Genomic DNA, 6,691 nt, shown 5'->3' on the forward strand with positions numbered 1-6,691 from the left:
GAAGGTCGCCGGTCGAAAATTTGGCCGGTCGGCGACATGCCGGAGAAGATGATGAGGTGGCTTAAAAGGTGATGTGGCGTGACTTGGCAGAGAGAGAAAACATGATGGAGGAGAGAGAGTGACGGTGTTATAACGGAAGGGGGCCATATGGGTATTTTTCGTAAAGTAGGGGGCCAGGCGGGAAGCTGGTCACAAAGTAGGGGGCCATTAGGGAAATAACCCTTTTTTGAAACTTTGATTGAATATATAAAGAGAAAAAACTATTTACAAAAGGCGAGGAAAGAGAGTGAACATCTCACGACATCCATGCCTCCCAATTTATTACAACATCAATGTAGAAACTGTTGCGGGAACATCAGAGCTAGATCAACCCGAGCTGACCCAAACAGCTCTGGATCACGAAACAGGTCAGGAACAAGTAGCGCTGGGATACGACGATATTCCTACCCGGGGTCTGAGCGTTACTTTGCTGAAGTTGGACCAATCAACTGGATAATTATGGTCTTTAAAGAAGTTTCTCATCGACTTGCAGAGTCATTCTCGTTTTAGTATAGTCTTTCTACATTCATGCATTTAATTTAAGAAAGTTTCCAATGTAACTAGATTCTATGCATTAGACTAGCTTTTATTTCCCCATTTAATGTATTCTCCTCTATATAATAAGGGTTATTATGAATGGAAAAATCAGAGAATATTAAATTGGAAATTATAGAGTCTTTGTTACTTTGGATCTGTTTAGATCAACTCCTTTATCCTCCGGTTTTGGAAGAGCCATTGGTGGTGGATTTCGAGCATCTTTATCATCTGGTGGGTGGAAACTTTATCCAGGTGTGGTGTGAGCTCAACCGGTTTCTTTATCACTTTGTGGTGGAAACTTTATCAAAGTGTGGTGATCCGGAGCTTCCTAGTTACTCTGTTACGATTTTACATTCACTCCGTACTCACGCTTCCGGCAAAACGCATCAAGTGGTATCAGAGCTCTAATTCAGGTTGGTGGAGTGAAATTATAATTCAAAGCTAATAACTCAAGTGGTATCAAGTGAAATTATCAATCCCCTGTTTTGATAATATGGAATTTCCAAGAGGATTAACTCTCGACCAAGCATACGCTGAGCGTATTGGTAGAGAAATGGAAGAGCTGAGGCAACAAATGCAACAAATGGTTCAGACTTTTAATGGCATGAATGTGCAAGCGCAGCCAAGAAGACAAAGAGTTGGAGATAACCATTCATCTTCTGATGGAGACGGACGTGTTTTTCTTAGTTCTAATGATGATCATAGTGTTAGTTCGGGACGTGGGAGAAGAAGAGATAATCGACCACATCAACACACTCGACAAGAAGAATTCAAAGTTGATTTTCTAGATTTTGAAGGTAATCTAAATCCAGATGACTTTCTAGATTGGTTAAGATCAATGAAACGTGCATTTGAATATAATATTTATGATGATGAAAAGAAGTATAAAATAGCAACCTTAAGCCTAAAGGGTTATGCTAGCCTTTGGTGGGATACTCTTAAGTCGCAGCGTATAAGAGAAGGCAAGACCAGAATCAGGTCTTGGGAAAAGCTAAAACGACTTATGAAGAGGAAATTTTTACCCGATGATTACAAGCAAGAATTGTACCTAAAGCGAGAGATTTCAACGGAGTTTGATCTTCTCCAATTACGGTGTGATGTTCAAGAACCACAGGAGAGGACTATTGTACGCTTTGTACATGGTTTAAATGATGAGATTTCAACCAAGGTGGAGTTGCAGCCTTTCTGGACTCTTGATGACGTAAAGAAGCTTGCTATCAAGGTGGAGAAGCAGATCAAAACAAGCAAGAAGCCATATAACATACCCTACAATCAAGTTTCTTCTTTGATTCCAAAAGGAGTTATGAAGACTGATGTTAGTAGCAGCAATAGAAAGCCAGAAATTCAGAATTCATCAAAATCTATGGACTTGAATTTGGAGAAGAAGTGCTTTAAGTGTCAAGGATTTGGGCATTTCCAGGCTGAACGTCCTAATCGAAGAGTTATGACAATTCAAGAGATTGAGAAAATTGAAGAAGAACTCAAACAGAAATCTCATGATTTAGAAGTTGCTGATCAGAAAGTTCATGAGGAAGATGATGAAGTCATTGAGCAACCTGATCGAGGAGAATTGTTGGTGATTCGAAGGGTGTTGCATTCTGTTCATAATACAGAAGAAGCGCAACGAGAGGCTATTTTCCAGAGCAGGTGCACAATCAAAGGAAAAGTCTGCAATTTGATCATTGATAGTGGAAGTTGTGCTAATGTGGCATCTAGTAAACTTGTGGAGAAGCTGAGTTTGCCAACTATAAAGCATCAACAACCTTACAAGTTGAAGTGGTTGACTGATGAGAGCAAGTTGCAAGTTTCTAAACAGGTTGTGATTTCCTTTTTTATTAGGAAGAACTACCATGATGAGGTAATCTGTGATGTCATTCAAATGGATGCTTGTCATCTATTGCTTGTCAGACCTTGGGGTTTGATAGAAGAGTTGTATATGATGGGTACAAGAACACTTATTCTTTTCATAAGGATAAGAAGCATATTACATTGACACCATTATCACCTACTATGTGTGCTAAGTCTGCAGCAGAGAAATGCAAGGAGAACATGTTTTTAGGTGAAACCAAATCATGAAGAAGATGGGTAAGGGTAAGGAGGTCTTTGCTTTATTGGTGGTTGAAAAGAATGGCGGAGCTGAAGGATTTCTCCTCCATTGATGCTGGAATTGATGAATGAGTTCAGTGATGTTTTTCCTAAAGAATTACCACCCGGACTACCTCCAACCAGAGGTATTGAGCATCAAATTGATTTACTGGCAGGTGCACCTTTGCCAAATCATCCTGCTTATAGATGCAATCCAGAAGAGGCTAAGGAGTAGCAACAACAAGTGCAAGAACTGATTGATCGAGGGTATGTCAGAGAGGGCATGAGTCCATGTTCTGTACCAGCTATGCTTGTACCAAAGAAAGATGGCTCAATAAGGATGTGTGTAGACAGTCGAGGTATTAAAAGAATAACCATCAAGTATCGTTATCCTATACCCAGGTTGGATGACATGCTAGATGAGCTGAATGGATCAAAGTTATTTTCGAAGATTGATCTAAGGAGTGGATATCACCAGATCAGAATGAAGGAAGGTGATGAGTGAAAGACTGCATTCAAGATAAAGAATTGACTGTTTAAATAGCTAGTCATGCCATTTGGATTATCCAATGCACCCTACACTTTCATGAGACTAATGAATCAGGTTCTGCGTGATTTAATTGGAAAGTTTGTTGTGGTGTATTTTGATGATATTCTTGTCTATAGCAACAATGAAGCCGAGCATGCTATACACCTCAGGAAAGTTTTCAAGGTGTTGAGAAGAAACAAGCTATATGCTAAGCCGGAGTAGTGTGAGTTCTTTACTTCTAGCATTGTGTTTCTTCGTTATATTGTTTCAGATAAGGGCATTTCAGTAGATGAAAGTAAAGTTGAAGCTATCAAGATATGGCCAGTTCCGACAACCCAATCTGATGTAAGAAGCTTTCATGGACTTGAATCATTCTATAGACGCTTTGTGAAGAATTTCAGCACTGTCATGGCGCCAATAACTGAGTGCTTGAAGAAGGACAAGTTCGAATGGAGCAGTACTGTCCAAAAGGCATTTGAACTGGTGAAACAGAAGCTATGCGATGCACCTATTTTAACACTTCCAGATTTTAATCAAGTGTTTGAAGTTGAGTGTGATGCTAGTGGAGTTGGTATAGGAGTTGTTCTGATCCAAGGACAACGTCCCATTGCTTATTTCAGTGAGAAACTTACAGGAGCACAAAAGAACTACTCGACTTATGATAAGGAGTTTTATGCTATTGTAAGAGCTTTGACTCATTGGGAGCATTCTTTGAGGCCAGGTTAGTTCGTTTACATTTTGATCATGAGGCACTAAAGTTTATAAACAACCAACACAGGATAAACAACCGACATGCTAAATGGGTAGAATTTCTACAATCCTTCTCATTTGTGTCAAAGTACAAGGCTGGAAAAACGAATGTTGTTGTTGATGCACTCTCAAGAAGGTATGATCTAACTTCTATTCTAGATTTTCGGCTTATGGGATTCGATTTGTTGAAGACTTTATATGATGAAGACTTAAACTTCGCTGAAGTCTATAATGAGTGCAAAAAGGGAGTTACAAATCAGTACCATTTGCAAGATGGATTTTTTTTTTCAAGGAAACCAGCTCTGCGTGCCAAGGAGTTCTGTTCGGGAATTACTGATTCGTGAAGCACATGGCGGAGGTCTTTCTAGTCATTTTGGGATCAACAAAACAGTGGACATGCTTTAGGAGCATTTTTTCTGGCCCAAGATGGTAAGAGATGTTCATTCAATCATAGAACGATTTGCCACGTGTCAAAGAATGAAAAGTCATTTCCAACCAGGTCTGTACACACCTTTACCTGTTCCAATCTAGCCCTGGGATGATGTGAGCATGGATTTTGTGTGGGACTACCAAGAGCTCAGAGGGGAAAAGATTCTATAATGGTGATAGTTGATAGATTTAGCAAAATGACACATTTTATTCCTTGTCACAAAACTGATGATACTAGTATGGTTGCTGACTTGTATTTTAAGGAGGTTGTACGCCTTCATGGTATTCCTAAAACCATTGTTTCTGATCGTGATTCAAAGTTTCTGAGCTATTTGTGGAAGAATTTGTGGAGATTACTTGGTATTAAGCTCCTTTTTAGTACTTCTTGTCATCCACAAACTGATGGTCAAACAGAGATGGCAAACAGAACCTTAACTACTCTTTTGAGAGGCTTGATAAAGAAGAACTTGAAGGAATGGGATTTGAAGCTAGCTCAGGCTGAGTTTGCATAGGTCAACAAGCTACACTACAAGACGTTCACCTTTTGAGATTGTTTATGGTCTTAATCCACTTACTCCCATTGATTTGATCTCACTACCTTTGGGGTTTAATGTAGATTTTGAAGCAATAGATAGGGTAAACACAATGAAGAAGCTACATGAGTCTGTTCGGGCAGTAATTGAAAAAGCTAATGAGAAGTACAGGAAAAAGGCTAACCAGAACAGGCGAGCTAAGTCTTTTGAACCAGGTAATTTGGTCTGGTTACACCTAAGAAAGGAGAGGTTTCCAAATAAACGCAAGTCGAAGCTAATGCCAAGAGTAGAGGGTCCTTTTAAGATACTTAAGAAAATTGGTGATAATGCTTACAAACTAGAGCTTCCAGGTGACTATGGTGGTTCGGCTACATTCAATGTAGGTGATCTTTCTCCTTATTTTGAAGATGAGGAGATATCAGATTTGAAGACAAATCCTTTCCAACCCGGAGAATCTGATGCGGGAGCATCAGAGCTAGATCAACCCGAGCTGACCCAAATAGCTTTGGATCACGAAATAGGTCTGGAACAAGTAGCGCTGGGATACGACGATATTCCTACCCGGGGTCTGAGCGTTACTTTGCTGATGTTGGACCAATCAATTGGATAATTATGGTCTTTAAAGAAGTTTCTCGTCGACTTGCAGAGTCATTCTCGTTTTAGTAACTTGCATTAAATTTAGTCTAGTCTTTCTACATTCATGCATTTAATCTAAGAAAGTCTCCAATGTAACTAGATTCTATGCATTTAGACTAGCTTTTATTTCCCCATTTAATGTATTATTCTCTATATAATGAGGGTTATTATGAATGTAAAAATCAAAGAATATTGAATTGGAAATTATAGAGACTTTGTGACTTTGGGTATGTTTAGATCAACTCCTTTATCTTTTGGTTTTGGAAGAGCCATTGGTGGTGGATTTCGAGCGTCTTTATCATCTGGTGGTGGAAACTTTATCCAGGTGTGGTGTTAGCTCAACCGGTTTCTTTATCACTTTGTGGTGGCAACTTTATCAAAGTGTGGTGATCCGGATCTTCCTAGTTACTCTGTTACAATTTTACATTCACTCCGTACTCACGCTTTCGGCAAAACGCATCAGAAACGAGCCTGAACGTGTCGACACTTTTTATCCAAGAATATAAAGTGCATTTTATGTCTTCCATTTCTAGGTACTTGGCTATTCTCTCCATACTATCACCCAACATAGGATACATCCACTTTGGAGTTTAGGAGGTCCAAGCTCTACTTCTAGGCATCAAGTTATCTTTAATGCAGGGCTTAGTTAGTTCCTTGGCATCATGTTATTTGGCATCAATCTTCAAGAATCCAACTTCAAGTATTTCAACTCCATTTCCATGGCGTTTTTGGAGGGGGTGAACTCTGAAAAACAAATCCTAGAAAAATCAGAAACCTAAGGAGTGATATCTAAGGTTTAGAACTCTAAAAAACGAACCAAATTAACACATTACATTATAAACATATATAGCGATCTTTATGACAATCTATCTTGAGGTAAATTACATTTTTTGGATCTATGGTATGAAAGTATGAAGTTGAAATTTTAGGGTCAAACTATTTGCTAATTGTCTAGATAACTTTATGCCAAAACATATACATCAAACTTGATGAATTTAGGTTTATGTAAATGAAGTGGTTCTTTAGGGAATTATAGTTTAATGCTACCAAAGCATGTCAAGGAGTATGACAATAATGAAGATCTAAGTAGGAAAAACAAACCTTGGCGTTGGCACCGTCTAAATGAAGTGGTTTCTCCCACTTGTACCAAATA

General features: G+C 38.9%; 1 pseudogene; it reads left to right on the plus strand.

Moving 5' to 3' along the window:
• Positions 1-1,069: 1,069 nt before the first annotated feature.
• LOC147549016 (uncharacterized) lies at positions 1,070-5,512 on the plus strand (annotated as a pseudogene).
• Positions 5,513-6,691: the final 1,179 nt, after the last annotated feature.

This window comes from Eschscholzia californica, unplaced genomic scaffold (assembly GCF_041429995.1).
Source record: "Eschscholzia californica isolate CP2 unplaced genomic scaffold, dmEscCali1.0.p SCAF_3, whole genome shotgun sequence".
NCBI lineage: Eukaryota > Viridiplantae > Streptophyta > Magnoliopsida > Ranunculales > Papaveraceae > Eschscholzia > Eschscholzia californica.